The sequence below is a fragment of the Hypomesus nipponensis genome, chromosome 28, assembly GCF_054491055.1.
Source record: "Hypomesus nipponensis isolate SF chromosome 28, ASM5449105v1, whole genome shotgun sequence".
In the NCBI taxonomy this organism is placed as follows: Eukaryota; Metazoa; Chordata; class Actinopteri; order Osmeriformes; family Osmeridae; genus Hypomesus; species Hypomesus nipponensis.
The window spans coordinates 1,461,573-1,478,756 of record NC_140388.1 but is presented as its reverse complement, the minus strand read 5'-3'; the positions used below and the strand labels follow the sequence as shown (position 1 = coordinate 1,478,756).

General features: G+C 39.9%; 1 pseudogene; it reads right to left on the bottom strand.

Moving 5' to 3' along the window:
* Nucleotides 1-15,120: 15,120 nt before the first annotated feature.
* LOC146219333 (uncharacterized) lies at nucleotides 15,121-16,960 on the bottom strand (annotated as a pseudogene).
* Between the last annotated feature and the right edge of the window lie 224 nt (nucleotides 16,961-17,184).

Genomic DNA, 17,184 nt, shown 5'->3' with positions numbered 1-17,184 from the left:
ATTCGGGAAGCCAGAGGAGAGGTAATATAGAGGCTTGTCAACATATAGGCTACTTTAAACAATGAAAATACTTTATACAATTGAATAAAAAGTCTCCTTGATTCTTTGTGTTTCACGATTACCTGAAAAACTGATGATAATATTCAGGTACTGCTTGGAGCAAAGTATACCCTTCACATTTCCTGGCATAGTTCAAGAACGTCCCACATGCAAAGACATAGACAGATGCAGACAGACTGAACAGTGTCAAGGCTTGGCTGCAGTGGGTTTGCTTCCTTGTGTGATTCCAGCAGACTACATAGTCTAGGCCTACCTACATAGACTGCAGTCTACTACCCTCCTTTCTACTATTATAGTCTACTCTCCTTTCCATTACTTTCTACAAAGGATGGTAGGCTGCTCTTATGTGTTCATTGCCATCCTTAAGAGTTGCTAAAGTGTTATTGCACAGTATATATATATTTGTATATATATATATATATAATTAATGTTTTATTTTATTTAAGAATGACAATTAAATCTATCTAGATAAACTATGCTGGGCATGCTGAACCTATACTTCTTCCACAGATACTGGTCAGGGAAGCATTACTTCTGTCTCTGAAGACCCTTGGGGCTGGTGGGATAAACGCTCATTGTCTAATCTGAGCACCTTCATCCACCACAGGCTTGTCAAAGAACGGATACGCCATAATTGATTGTAACTTGTCTTGAGGCTCTGCTTAGTTTCTAAGGCCTTATTTTATGTCAATTAACCAATGGCTTTTGAAAACAGATAAAGTGACATTATTTCTTAACTTGTTATTTTATATTATTATATTTTTTGGAGATGAAGTAGACCTAAACACGAGAATCATTCATATCTGCACTTCAAAAAGTCTGAATTTACGTTCCCGAACACGGACTAAAGTGCTTTGCGCGCAGGAATTTACTCGACGGAACTGTCGTTTGAGATTCTGTTTCCGCCTGTTTGAAATTATTTGCAACACATTTTAGTTTAGCTTGACTTTTAGCCTGACACGGATCAGGCTAGTCCCGATCCTTGGTTACGTAGCTCGAACTAGAATAATCCACCTTAATGGAACAGAACTCTCGCTAAAGTAAGTGTGACTTGGCAAAATAAGTCTCGCTTTCCCTTAATTGACGTTGATGGAACACCCCCCGGGTGTGTTGTTTTCATTGTGTATCTTGTGATTGCATCATTACTTATATTAAACTACAAGTAACCTGGTCCGATGTTTAACCTTGTATTATTCTCCACTACCCAGCGACACATATTCCTTAACACAACCTTATAGTTTGCAGGTCACTGTCCCTGTCCACTGAGTTATTCTCAGTGTTGAATATTGTCATGTTCAGTTACTGTATAAAAAAGTAAGCTGTTTCTTTTGTGGTAAGAGTTATAAGATTCAGCCAAAGTTAAGCCAAGGTAAAATTGTTGATGGTACTTCAGAGTGATGTCATCTTGAACCCAATAAGGTTTGAAAACCATCAATCAAAATGATATTTGAGTTATTAACACAAAGATATTGAGGCAATGTGGACATTTACATAAATACACCCATTTCAGACATTTTGTATTACATTTCTCATTCCATTTCACCCCATGTAAAAACACACCTGCCCGCACACTATCCCAATCCATGCCGTTTACCTTCCTCCCAGCGCCAGTCACGCCAAAGCAGAAATGCTGTAGCGGACGCATGACGACCAAAAATGGCCTCTCACAGTCAAAACACATTGCTCACAACACTGTATCCACAATTTCTCAAAGATGGCTTGAAGACAGCTTTCCAGAACTACAGTCAACTTGCGATCAAGAATAGCCTCATTGGCAAAAGGTTTATGGCACAGCCCATGATCAACTCCTTGCGGACATTGATGCAAAATAGCCGACTCTCACTTCCCATTAAACCACACAACATGCACTCTCAGGGTGACCAACATTATTTTAACTAACAAACAACAATATTAAAAAACATCAAACTGAACCAACGCAACAACTGAAAACCCTTGCATAGCTGTTGTAACCAAACCATTTACATCCACATTTAGTCTCTACTCTACACTTAAGGCATAACTATGTTTAACTTAATGTCTGCACCTCTCTGTCACCAACTGTCTCTGGAATGGGGGGTGGGGGCTTCACAGGGTGTCTACAGGTGTAAACAAGTGAAATTTAAGACTTTTTAAGACCTTTTAATACTACTTCCAATTGCAATTAAAGACCAAATTTACGATGGAAATACAAATATACATACCATATATATATGGAAATATACAGTGATCTTCCCAAACACTGATGTCTGTTCAATATGAACTGTATGGTAAAATGACAACAATCGGTTGAGTTTAAGAACATTGACTAAATGTGTGTAATGCGAAAGGATAACACAAAAATGTAATTGCTGTCCTAAATTATATTTTTTAGTACACAATGGTGGAGCAGAAACTAGCAATTCCATGAATCCCATGGAAACAAAGGCAAATGTGTGAGATGTACTGATGTGGAGCAAAAATCATCCAAGAAGCAGTACTTCTCTTGAGTGGTTTTTATTCTGATGACTAATCATTGGATTCAGGTCAAAAGTCTATAATTTAAACCGGTTTCATTACTTAAGACACTAAAAGTCAGCAGCTTGGCATGCTGTGACATGGAAAGGATTCAACATTTAGACTTTCATCAGAGTAAAAAATGCTGATTTGTCCTTTTTCATCAATGTCCTCAAAAAAGCAGTCTGCAGAGCTACTGTGTCTGTGGGGTGACTGTCTGTCTCTGGAGGGGCAAGCAGGGCCTGCAGGCAGGGGCAAGCAGGGCCTGCAGGCAGGGGCAAGCAGGGCCTGCAGGCAGGGGCAAGCAGGGCATGGAGGCAGGGGCAAGCAGGGCATGGAGGCAGGGGCAAGCAGGGCCTGCAGGCAGTCAGTCAGGGCAGGCCAGCTGGATGAAGCTGTCTAGGGGTTAGGGCTGAAGAGAAGCTGTCCTGATTCTGATTCTGTCCAGCTAGAGGGGGGTAGTCCAGCAAGGGATCAGTTTTTCTCTCAGCATCCTCTGTTGAACTCAAATCAAATCAAATGTATTTGTATAGCCCTTTTTACACACAAGCATGTCACAGAGGGCTTCACATACGCCCATAGAACTGCCCCTCAACCAACCTAAACCCTCAAGGAAGACAAGGAAAAACTCCCAGAAAAACTCCCAATGGGAGAAAAAATTGAAGAAACCTTGGGAGGAGCAATTCAGAGAGGGATCCCCTCCTCCAGAGACGGTTGGTAAGAGAGAGGAGCAGAACACAAGCTAAACATAGTCATACAATGTCAATGGGTTTTGAAACACAAAATCCATTGTTCGGCTTTATAGACGTTGGATGGGACCTGGAAACTCGCTGTTGGCCGTCATGGAGACTGGTTTCCGATTGACGACCTGGTCCAGCGTTGGTAGACCGACATCCAGGCAGGTCCTGACAGCTCAGACCCCCCACACCACAAGGGATGTGTGGGGGGGAAAGAGAGGAGAACAGGGATTAGAGAATGCTAGGAGCAGCTAACAGTTACAGTCATAATAGAATGAGATCCCCACCGGTCAAGTGTGGACTAGAGCAGGAATTTAACAAAGCTAAGAGGGTATTTGATGCAGCCCCACACACCAAGACAGCGACAGCCCCCCTTGGTTGGAACATGAAATCTATTCCGGGGGAAACAACTCTAAAATAGGTTATATTTATACGAATAAGGGTGAAAACAACCAGTCCCCCGTTGTCTCCAACTAATAAACTATAACAATAACAATATACAGCAACGGAACTTTTACAGTAACAATATACAGTAACAGGTTTACTTTATTTGTAACATCTAAATGGGCAGTGTGAACATAAGCTAAAATTACAATTTAAAAGGTACATGTGAACACACATAGGCAAACGCACAGGCAAACGCACACCCCAGGTTTACATAGAAAGTACACACTTACTTACCTTTAACAATCATAGAATTGACTAAACAAGAACGTTTTTAATCTAGTTTTACTCTCTTTAGAACTCTGTTGAGCAGGCTTCTGCATGACCCTCCAGACCTGTAAAAGTGAAGAAAGGATCCATGTCAGTTGTGAAAAATGAAGCTTTTTACATCTACACTTGACATAAACTACAGTTTTGACTGTGAAATGCAGTGGCATTACTTGAGCTTGAATCCAAATGTGTTGAACTGATGGAGACCCAGCCATGCAAAGTCACTCAAAACATTTGGCTCAATTCCAGGCTCTGGCAAGAGTATTTAGCTCTAAACTGGTCAATATACACATCTGACCAAAGACCAGCTCGACCTTTGTCTGATTATGACTGTCAAGAGACCTTGAAATAGGCTGACCGAGTGAAACTAGCCTGGCTATCGTGGGTCGCTTTCTCAGGAAAATGACAAATGAAATAGGCTTGTTTTGAAGGATGTTATATACTGGCTATCTTCAGTAGACACTTGTCTACAAAAAGCAGCCCTCCCTGACGTTTAAGGACTAGAATTTAGTGAATTACGATATCGTTTACACACTGCCAGTGAGTGAGCGAGCCGAGTCTGTCATTGAGGCTAAGTCAAAACAATGTACCCTCGGGACGCAGTCTCACTCCACTTGCAAGTTTTCTACAAATCACAAAAATAATCGGAGCATCTGGCTACAAGCACAATTCCTACATCTCCTAAAGGCTTCCCTCCTCGAGGTTTGGTAACAAACACATTTTTGGTGTCGACCGAACTGTAAAATGGTGAACTTATGAACATGACGCGACCAAAACATGGCTGCCGCCGAAGCCTATGCGGTCTCCCTGGCGCATAGGCTTATTACGAAGACTTTCACGAGCCAAATCAAAATTCTGAGCCAACAGGTCTGTGGGGAATCGCTTGTTCTCATAAAAGCTGCCCTCCTCTAACTTTCTGATGAATTTGCCGAGATGCTGTGATTCACTAATTACACAGAGGGAAAAACTAGCTACTTTTCGAGTTCGGTTTTCCGTCACTTCAAACTCACGATTTAAAGGTCTCAAAGTGCTCAAACCTTCACCATCATTCAAGAGTAGTGTACTTTCACGAACCCAATCATTGATTCTAGCTTAAAATGTGTAAAAATCGGACTTACCGAACGTGGCTGCCTCCAACACGGCTTTCAGGTGATTCTAGTTGAAAACAACAGTGGCCGCCAAAAAATTATTTATATTCGTAACGGCGAGCTGCGATTGGAAGCAAAATGAGGGTGAGGATGGGGCTTGGTCAGCACACCATTTCCAGAAAGGATGTGTGTGCGTCTCGGCAAGCTCGCGCGTGTCAGTAGGTTGACCACCTGTTCCTCTTTGCGCTGTATAGCACAGCATTTTCAATATGTAACGTGCAAAACAAGGGGTGAAAATGCTGTGCGACACAACGCAAAGCAGGACAGGTGGTCACCCTAGTGACAAGGGGCAGGATGAGTCTGTGAGAATTTGGAGCACGCGCACTGAGGAGCAATTAAATTGAATTCAATCATATATTGACATACCAAGGTGAAATTTTTGATGGTACTAGAGATTGATGTCCTTTTGAACCTTATTAAGTTTGAAATACAATCAGTCAAAATTATATTCGATTTATTGACACAAAGATATTGAGGCAATGTATACATTTACATAAATACACCCCTTTCAGCAATTTTGTATTGCATTTCTTATTCAATTTGACCCTTTATAAAAACATGTATTCTACACATCTGGAACAAATGTCAAGTTGATTGGATCTATGGTTCATGAGGAGAAGGGTTCTGAAGGCTGTACCAAATTTGGACAGTACAAGAAAATTCTAAGTCTGACAATATGGGTCCTTGAGGTCCTTTTTTGTTCTCCGTGAGAAATAAGGCATGTATACCAATTTTCAGGCATTTTGGAGTAATGGGGCGCTGGGGAAATCATGCAGACTTTTGGCGTGTTTTATAGCGCCACCTATGGGCGCACATGGGTCACTAGCCGTGTGGGAGTAGTGAGGGACCTGTTGTATCATTGGGCCAAATTGGAAAAATCGTGTCCCGGACTTTTTGAGCTATTGGTCCATTTAGCGGAGAAGAAAAATAATAATAAGAAGAAGAATACTAACAAAAACCTACCGGAGGAAACCTAATAATTTTCTTTTAAAGGTAACATGACATAAAAACTTCACTTTAGGAGGTTATTTAACAGCTTTATGAGTTCCCCTAGCCTGCCTTTGGTCCCCCAGTGGCTAGAATTTTCGATAGGTGTAAACCAAGCCCAGGTGTTACACACCTGGAGCAGCAGGGGAGCTATGTGCGAATGCCCTTTGTGGATTACAACTCTGCATTCAACACCATCCTCCCACACAAGCTAGTGATTAAGCTGGGGGACCTCGGGCTCCCTTATACCACATGCAGGTGGATCAGCGGCTTCCTCTCTGGCCGCAGACAGTCAGAGTGGGCCATCACACATCCACAGCCCTTAGCCTCAGCACTGGCTCCCCCCGGGGCTGTGTGCTCAGTCCCCTGCTCTACTTCCTCTACACACACGACTGCACCCCTGTCCATCACAGTAACACCATTGTAAAGTTTGCAGATGACACCACAGTGGCGGGTTCTATCTCTGGGGGGGATGAGCCCGCCTACAGAGAAGAAGTGGAGGGGCTGTCGAATTGGAGCACGGCCAACAACCTTCTCCTGAACAATGCAAAGACAAAATAACTCTTAATAGACTACAGGAGAAAGAAGACAGAGATCACACCATTGACTATCAGCCGGATCAGTGTGGAGAGGGTGGCAGACTTTTGCTTCCTTTGATACTTTGTGCTAATATTATAAGCACAAAGTATCAAAACACAAGGCTACAGTTCTCAGAAACTTTCTAGAAAGTCACTAAATTATATATATTTACTACAACAGCTTGATTGATGGAAAGATTAACATTTCCTGTTTAGAACAGACAATAAGTCAGTCTTTTCAAAGGTATGCAGTTTACTTAAATGTTTAGTTTAATTGTTTATTTTATAGTTAATATAAAGGTGAATTGCCTTTCGTAATTAACAACTATAAAAGTCATGATTTGCTTGCTCTATAGAAAGTCAACACAATTGATCGTTGGTTTCACTTGTTGCTCGTCTACCCTTTTGGTTTGCCATTTACTATGTAGTCTACTGTTGGTATTATAGGCTTGTGTGCTGTCAGTTATGTGTTTACTGCCTTTTTTCTTACTGTGCTGCCACATGCCAAAGAAAAATGTAATGTATGCATTTGATGAATAATAAAGTTTTGTTGTTTTACCATGTCTGGTCATTAAATCCATAGACAATAAAGAATGTCTATGATTAAATCATTAAGTGACCTAAAAACAGGTGTGAAGCCTGGTCATTTCCGGTTATTTTCTGCCACGAGGTATGAAGGCAAACAAGCATCTAAGAGAAGCAACTACTAAATCAAAGTAAGTCATCACAAATTATGCATACAACTTAAATATATTATATATATATAGTCAACAGTGAATGAGTTTGTTAGGCTACTAGCGTAAAGTTAAGTTTGGTAATAATTTCAGTAGATCCTAACTGTTGTTTGGCGAGAACGAGAACTGAACGTTATGAGCTAGCCTAGCCTAGCTGTTGTTAGGTTCAGTTTTTCATGTTTTTTCCGCAAGATGATACAATCTCAACGTTTCATATGTTAAAGATATATTGAAAGCGGCACATAGTAGTACTATACAAATGTATTCGAAGGGTAGTGAGTTAGGTAGTCTGCGTTAGTCATTAAACTGAGTAGGATACCTGTTTAGTAGGCTTTGCAAACACATGTGCCATCGAAACCCAGAAACCAGAGAGCCCCCCGATATATCAAACCCCAATTTACCCCCTGATTGTAACTTATGTCATAGAGCTATATCTGTGATTCAGACTGTAGCCTGTTGCAACATTTCTTAAACGGTCTTAACAGCAGAGGTATTGTAGTCAAAAGGGAATGGGTCTCAATTGTTTCGTTACCTGGGCTTGCATGATTAAGTTAATGACTCATTTCATGTGCATTTCATTAACACAGTGAATGAACTAGTTAGTACTGTTTAACCAACACGGTTGAATATAGTAGGTTTAGTTTGATTTGTTACCAACGTGGGACAACTGCACAAGACTTATCAGACATCACTCATAGTTCCCAACAGTTGGTATGTAGCAGAGAGGATAGAGAAACTGACTTGTAACCTTTTGCTCATGAGTTCAAATCCCCATTCAGCCTATTGTTGTTGGCCAAACATGAAATCGTTTTGCTTCTACATTGTAAATTTTTATAATATTTTGCCATTTTGAGGAGGAACCCGCATCGCTGCTTGCAGCTATATTTATATTATTTATATAATAACCCTATTATTATTATATTTCTCCGCTAAATGGCCCAACAGCTCAAAAAGTCCTGGACCCGATTTTTTACAATTTGGCCCAATGATACAACAGGTCCCTCACTACTCCCACACGGCTAGTGGCCCATGTGCACCCATAGGTGGCGGTATAAAACACGCCCAAAATCTACGTGATTTCCCCAGCGCCCCATTTCTCCAAAATGCCTGAAAATTGGTATACATGCCTTATTTCTCATGAGGAACAAAAAAGCCTCAAGAACCCATAAGGGCCGCCATGATAGATTTAGCTGTACTGTCCAAATTTGGTACAACCTTCAAAACCCTTCTCCTCATGAACCATAGATCCAATCGACTTTAAATTTGTTACAGATGCGTAGAATATATGTATTTACATAGTATGACATGGAATAAGAAATACAATACAAAATGGCTGAAAGAAGTGTATTTATGTAAATGTACAAATTGCCTCAATATCTTTGTGTTAATAAATCAAATATAATTTTGACTGATTGTCTTTCAAACCTAATAGGGTTCAAGACGACATCACGCTGAAGTACCATAAACAATTTCACCTTGGTATGTCAATATGTGATTGAATTAAATTGAATTGCTCCACAGTGCGCGCGCTCCAAATTCTCAGACTCATCCTGCCCTGGGTAACCATTTTGCGTTGTGTCGCACAGCATTTTCACCCCTTGTTCCGCACGTCGCATATTGAAAATGCTGTGCTATACAGCGCAAAGAGGAACAGGTGGTCAACCTACTGACGCGCGAGCTTGCCGAGACGCACACACATCCTTTCTGGAAATGGTGTGCTGACCAAGCCCCACCCTCACCCTAATTTCGCTTCCAATCGCAGCTCACCGTTACGAATATTAATTATTTTTTGGTGGCCATTGTTGTTATCAACTGGAATCACCTGAAAGCCTTGTTGGAGCCAGCCACGTTCGGTAAGTCCGATTTTTACACATTTTAAGCTAGAATCAATGATTGGGTTCGTGAAAGTACACTACTCTTGAATTATGTTGAAGGTTTGAGCACTTTGAGACCTATAGATCGTGAGTTTGAAGTGACGGAAAACCGAACTCGAAAAGGTCGGTCGACACCAAAAATGTGTTTGTTTCCAAACCTCGAGGAGGGAAGCCTTTAGGAGATGTAGGAATTGTGCTTGTAGCCAGATGCTCCGATTATTTTTGTGATTTGTGGAAAACTTCCAAGTGAGACTGTGTCCCGAGGGTACAATGTTTTGACTTACCCTCAATGACAGACTCGGCTCGCTCACTCACTGGCAGTGTGTAAACAATATCGTAATTCACTAAATTCTAGTCCTAAAATGCCAGGGAGGGCTGCTTTTTGTAGACAAGAGTCTACTGAAGATAACCAGTATATAGGATCCTTCAAAACAAGCCTATTTCATTTGTCATTTTCCTGAGAAAGCGACCTACATTAGCCAGGCTAGTTTCACTCGGTCAGCCTATTTAAAGGTCTCTGACAGTCAGAATCACTGTTTACAGGCTAAGGTTGAGCTGGTCTTTGGTCAGATGTGTATATTGACCAGTTTAGAGCTAAATCCTCTTGCCAGAGCCTGGAATCAAGCCAAATGTTTTGAGTGACTTTGCATGGCAGGGTCTCCATCAGTTCAACACATTTGGATTCAAGCTCAAGTAATGCCACTGCATTTCACAGTCAAAACTGTAGTTTCAAGTGTAGATGTAAAAAGCTTCATTTTTCACAACTGACATGGATCCTTTCTTCACTTTTACAGGTCTGGAGGGTCATGCAGAGGCCTGCTCTACAGAGGATGCTGAGAGAAAAACTGATCCTTTGCTGGACTACCCCCCTCTAGCTGGACATAATCAGAATCAGGACAGCTTCTCTTCAGCCCTGACCCCAGGACAGCTTCATCCAGCTGGCCTGCCCTGACTGCCTGCCGGCCCTGCTTGCCCCCGCCTGCAGGCGCTGCTTGCCCCCGCCTTCAGGCCCTGCTTGCCCCCGCCTGCCGGCCCTGCTTGCCCCCGCCTGCAGGCCCTGCTTGCCCCCGCCTGCAGGCCCTGCTTGCCCCTCCAGAGACAGACAGTCACCCCACAGACACAGTAGCTCAGAAGACTGCTTTTTTGAGGACATAGATGAAAAAGGACAAACCAGCATTTTTTACTTTGATGAAAGTCTAAATTTGTAATCCTTTCCATGTCCCAGCATGCCAACCTGCTGAATTTTAATGTCTTAAGTAATGAAACCAGTTCAAGTTATAGACTGTTGACCTGAATCCAATGATTAGTCATCTGAATAAAAACCACTCAAGAGAAGTAAATCAAATCAAATCAAATTTATTTGTATAGCCCTTTTTACACGCAAGCATGTCACAGAGGGCTTCACATACGCCCATAGAACTGCCCCTCAACCAACCTAAACCCTCAAGGAAGACAAGGAAAAACTCCCAGAAAAACTGCCAACGGGAGAAAAAATGGAAGAAACCTTGGGAGGAGCAATTCAGAGAGGGATCCCCTCCTCCAGAGACGGTTGGCAAGAGAGAGGAGCAGAACACAAGCTAAACATAGTCATACAATGTCAATGGGTTTTGAAACACCAAAAATCCATTAGACGTTGGATGGGACCTGGAAACTCGCTGTTGGCCGTCATGGAGGCTGGTTTCCGGTTGACGACCTGGTCCAGCGTTGGTAGACCGACAACCAGGCAGGTCCTGACAGCTCAGACCCCCCATACCACAGGGGATGTGTGGGGGGGACAGAGAGGAGAACAGGGATTAGAGAATGCCAGGAGCAGCTAACAGTTTCAGTCTTAATAGAATGAGATCCCCACCGGTCAAGTGTGGACTAGTGCAGCAATTTAACAAAGCTAAGAGGGTATTTGATGCAGCCCCACACAGCAAGACAGCGACAGCCCCCCTTGGTTGGAACATGAAATCTGTTCCAGGGGAAACAACTCTAAAATAGGTTATATTTATACGAATAAGGATGAAAACAACCAGCCCCCCGTTGTCTCCAACTAGTAAACTATAACAATTAAAATATACAGCAACGGAACTATTACAGTAACAATATACAATAACAGGTTTACTTTATTTGTAACATTTAAATGGGCAGTGTGAACATAAGCTAAAATTACAATTTAAAAGTACTGCTTCTTGGTTGATTTGTGCTCCACATCAGTACATCTCACACATTTGCCTTTGTTTCCATGGGATTCATGGAATTGCTAGTTTCTGCTCCACCATTGTGTACTAAAAAATATAATTTAGGACAGCAATTACATTTTTGTGTTATCCTTTCGCATTACACACATTTAGTTAATGTTCTTAAACTCAACCGATTGTTGTCATTTTACCATACAGTTCATATTGAACAGACATCAGTGTTTGGGAAGATCACTGTATATTTCCACTTTTGATTTGTATTTCCATCGTAAATTTGGTCTTTAATTTCAATTGGAAGTAGTATTAAAAGGTCTTAAAAAGTCTTAAATTTCACTTGTTTACACCTGTAGACACCCTGTGAAGCCCCCACCCCCCATTCCAGAGACAGTTGGTGACAGAGAGGTGCAGACATTAAGTTAAACATAGTTATGCCTGAAGTGTAGAGTAAAAAGAGTAGAGTAGAGAAAAATGTGGATGTAAATGGATGTTGAAACTCAGTTCTCTGAGTTGGTGCATGTCAGTTTAGGCAAAGGTTGTCTTTTAAACCTCTAGTTTTAAAAATAATTCAGATTTGATTGGAACTCTCTCTTTTATAAATGCATAGTTGGATTTGTCATTTAACAGCCATTGAATTCATTAAGCAAGTTGTTTAACTCAAACAACCATGACACAGTAGGCTACATATGGTATACAAAGCTGCAGTCAGATTTGGCGAAATTGTTAGCTTGGATGTTATCTTGACATATACATGGGGTCTTGATGATGATGTGCACACAGCTTCAAAGCAGAAAGACGCATTACATTTCAGGAGACGCCGAGACCTTAGCGGGTCAGTAGCATCTCGTCATATCACGCAGCTAGATCATGAGCGTCAGCGCTCTTGGGTACCCAGCATGCAGTGCGGGATGTCAAATAGGCAAAGACTTGTGAAAAATAGTGCGGTTACAACAGCCGTGCGAGGGATTTCACTTTTGTGTTTGTTCAGTTAGATGTTTGTAATATTATTGTTTATCAGTTTATATAATGTTGTTGGTCACCCTGAGAGTGCATGTTGTGTGGTTTAATCAGTAGTGCAAGTCGGCAATTGTAAATCAATTTTGAAAAGGAGTTGATCATGATTGATGCCATAGAACTATTGCCTATGAGACTATTCTTGATTGTTAGTTGACTATGGTTCTAGAAAGCGGTCTTCAAGCCATCTTTGAGAAACGCTGGAAACAGTGTTGAGATCAATGTGTTTTGATTGTGGGAAGCAAATTCTGGTCGACAACTAAACCTCATGCGTCCGCTATAGCAGGGACTTGAGCTGGGAGGGAGGTAAACGGCATGGATTGGAACAGAGTTCGGGTGGGTGTGTTTTTATATGGGGTGAAATGGAATGAGAAATGTAATACAAAATGTCTGAAAGGGGTGTATTTATGTAAATGTCCACATTGCCTCAATATCTTTGTGTTAATATATCAAACATCATTTTGACTGATGGTTTTCAAACCTTATTGGGTTCAAGATGACATCACTCTGAAGTACCAACAACAATTTCACCTTGGTATGTCAAAATATGAATATCTGTTTAGTTAAACAGGATGACATCATTATGAAATACCATGCACAATTTCATGCAATTCCGAATTGAAATGTCAACCGTTTCTTAACCCTTGTTCCAAAGCTGAACAAAGCTAATACTCTGCCCTTTCTACTCATACAGTCTCAACAGTTGGTGTGTAGCGGAGAGGATAGAGAGGCTGTCTTGCAACCTTATGCTCATGAGTTCAAATCCCCATTCAGCATATTGTTGTTGGCCCAACATGATGTAGTCTTGCTCTCTTGTTGTCAAACTCTTGACCTTCTACAATTTAAATGTTTATAATATTTTGCCATTTTGTGGAGGAACCCGCATCGCTGCTTGCAGCTATATTTTACAATTGACACTGCCATCACTTTCTGTTTTAAGAAACTGTTGTGGAAAAAGGACAATAATATCTAATCTATCTAATCTAATATAACTACTATTTTGAGTGGTTTACTGGTCTCTTACGTAACAAATAGTTAGTTGCTTTGACAATTGTCTTTACAGTTTATAAATTATATTAGAATAATATACAAGTAACAGGGCTGACACCTCAGTAACAGGGTTGACAACAGTTACCGTATTTATTATACTGCTTGTTTACATTACAATTATGAGTGTAATTGAGTTAAAATGCAATATTCATAAACCTTTAATTCAACATAATGAATCTGAATGGTTTGGAAAAAGATTTATTGAGAGTTTTTAGCCAAGAATATGATGCGGATGTAAATGTAAACAAATAGTTTTTTCAAAACACGAAGGATATTGAAATGACATCGCAGTCAAATAAATCAAAATCAAATAATATATTGAACATATTTGGCCTTAACAAAATTAACAGGAGCTTAATATAGCATTTGCTGTACCATTCTTGTCTGCCTACCCAACATGTTCAGACCATATGTCTTTTTGTATTTCTACGTGCCGTGCTGTCACTCTAGCAGGAGCTGGAATCAATCTTATGATATCATCGAACATGTACCAAATGCTGTCCTCACGGGCTGGCCAGAAAAATCTATTTTGGCCAACACGGTGCATGCTTCACTTGGGCACCCTTACAAAAGGAAAATATATTGCAGTATATTGGAAAATATGATGTGATATATTAGGCAATATATGTCCATATATGGGATTTAATAATTATATTGTACGGAAATACATGGGATAATGTATTGATGATAAATATATTACAAATATATTATAAACTATAATATATATTCATGTAATATATTGCAATATATTGCAGAATACAGCAATGATTGCCGTTTTCCATATATTGCAACATATTGAACATGAATACATAATATATGTGTTTATATATCCCAAAATATATGCAATTTTATATCTATAAATACCACCATAATGTATTCCGATTTATATGGGACAATGTAATTGTAATATATGTAAATATATAGTGTCACATGTATGTTTAATATATGGTAGAATATATTTGAATTATATGTAAAAAATATAGCTGCAAGCAGTAATGGCGAATTCCTCCTTCAAAATTGCAAAATATTTTAAAATTGACATAATAGATAGTTACACCGGGATTACCCAGAAAACTAGAAACTGTTTTGTAAAAAAAAAAAAAAAAGCCAAGGTCTGGAGTTGAACCTGGAACCCTTCAAATACCAGCACAACCTCTCATCCAATTGAGCCATTCCAAGATCTAGACTCTGCAGTGTTCAGTTACTAAATAACAAAAGAAGACGTTTCTCCTAAGGCAATCATAGTCACATTTGGTCCAAGCTCAAACAGCTCTAATTCAGGCATATATAAATAAATGTCAATCTTATGGTATTTACGTTTTTGGGGGCAAATTTTCACTTAGCAGGTGGTACTGTTTGACCCGGGATTCCATTTGAAATACTGCCGTTGACAACCTTATTAGAATACCTTGTAGATGGCTGAGTGGTTAGGGAATCAGGCTATTAATCAGAAGTTTGCCGGTTCGATCCCCGGAAGCGCAAAAATAAAGCTGTGTCCTTGGGCAAGGCAATTCACCCTACTTTCCTCGGGGTATGTCCCTGTACTTACTGTAACTTACTGTAAGTCACTGGATAAGATCGTCTGCTAAATGTAAAAATCACCATATATGTCTGTACATTGTATGTGCATGTTCTCATATATGTACACGCATTGTACAATATATCTTTCCATATAATTTTACACATATTTAAAATATATTCTACCATATATGAAGCATAAATGTGACACTATATCTTTACAAAAATTACCCATACATTTTCCCATATAAAGCGCATAGATTATGGTGGTTATTTATGAATACATAATTGCATATATTTTGGGATATATAACCACATATATTATATATTCATGTTCCATATATTGCAATATATGGAAAACGGCAATCATTGCTGTATTTTGCAATATATTGCAATATATGACATGAATATATATTATAGTTTATAATATATTAGTAATATATTTATCATCAATATATTGTCCCATGTATTTCCATATATAATATATTGGTCAATGTAGTGGAAAATAATATATTAACAATATATTAAAATGTATTTAAAATCATATATTGGTAAATAAATTTTCTTTCCGTAAGGGAAGTGAAATGCTCAATGAGCTCTTCTAAAGAGCTTTCAATTTGTTTTTTTTGCTGTGACTTTGAATAATACAGCCTAATTTTTTTGTGGTGTAGTCTTCTATTTCTCCTCAACTACCCACTGTGTATCTGTAACAGGCATTGTGGTATCATGAACAGAAGGCAGTGGAAAGGTTTTCAGTTTGCATGTGGAACACTCTCCATACATGCACTTCTTATTGTTGGTGCTGCAAGATACCTCCTCTGTTAACCTCTCAAGGTTTGAGTTGGGATGCAAACTTAGTTGCTTGAGCTTGTCAACCACAAAGCCGAGGTTTTCATGGAGTTTGCACATGCATGTATCTCTGTCCTGAATGGTTGGATGTATGACCCAGAATGGACGAAGTCTGCAGAAGAGACTATAGGACAAAGGTCTGTTTGTATTTTCAGCTTGGAACTTTCTCTGAAGATTTAACAGTGAGTCCACAAGAAATCTCTTTTGTTTTTTAACTTTGTGTTGCGTTATGGTCTGTTTTTTTCCAGGTGTAAGCCGACTGACATCATCTCGGTCATAGAAAGTTTTGACACTTGACTTTAATTGTGCTGGGATGTGAAACTTTTCTTTACGAGCGAAGAAAGTGTATTTCTCTTTAAAGTCTTCCACCTTCTTCTTGGAAGACCAATGGCACTCTGTCCATATTTCTGCATGCGGTACTTTTTTACTATCTTCCCAGATACCAATTGGGAGATAATCTGCATTTCTCGTTCATCGCATGAAGCTTTATATTTGATTTTCAGATCCCTCAACAGTGCAGTATGAAATGTGAGGGTTTTTTTCGTGCTTGTGATCGCTCAGGTGAGGTGCTCAGGGGATGCTTGACTTTAGAAGATGGGGATGCCGTTTTATTCTTTAGACGAAAGTACCTTTTTTTTGTACTTCTTTGTCTTTTTTTGTTATTTTTCCAGGCTTTGCCTTAATTTTCCAAGGTCGTGGTGGAGCCTCTTTCTCTCCCTCTTTGACCTTAAACGCCCTGCTCACGTTGCCTGCAACACAATGATATATTCATCAAATATTTGTACTGATAATCATCAATATAGTGATATGCATGTGACACACTCAAATTCCCACTTTCACATGAACACATTGCACACACACACTAATAAACTTAAATATACAAAATGCTAAAAGACACTGAAATACTGCATCCACATTGAACAAAAGCTATAACCTCTCTTTCCTCTAACTCTAACCTTGAAGGCCCTGGGTCTGGTGCTGGGCCTGGCTCTACATCTGGCTCTGGACTTGAAGGTGGCGTCATGCACTCATCTATTGTTGCTGCATTTACTATTTTGGCTTTTCAGAATTTCACTTGTGCTGCTCTCCATTTCCGCTGCTTGGCTCTCCTTTCTCGATCATTTAGTTCACTAACAGACAGTTTTTCCCTGTATCTCTGTCCTTTTTCCATTTTGCCTTCACCCTATCTAAATATTCTGCTCGTCTTTCAGGATCAGCATCTCAACGTTGTCTGTACAAGCGCTGTTT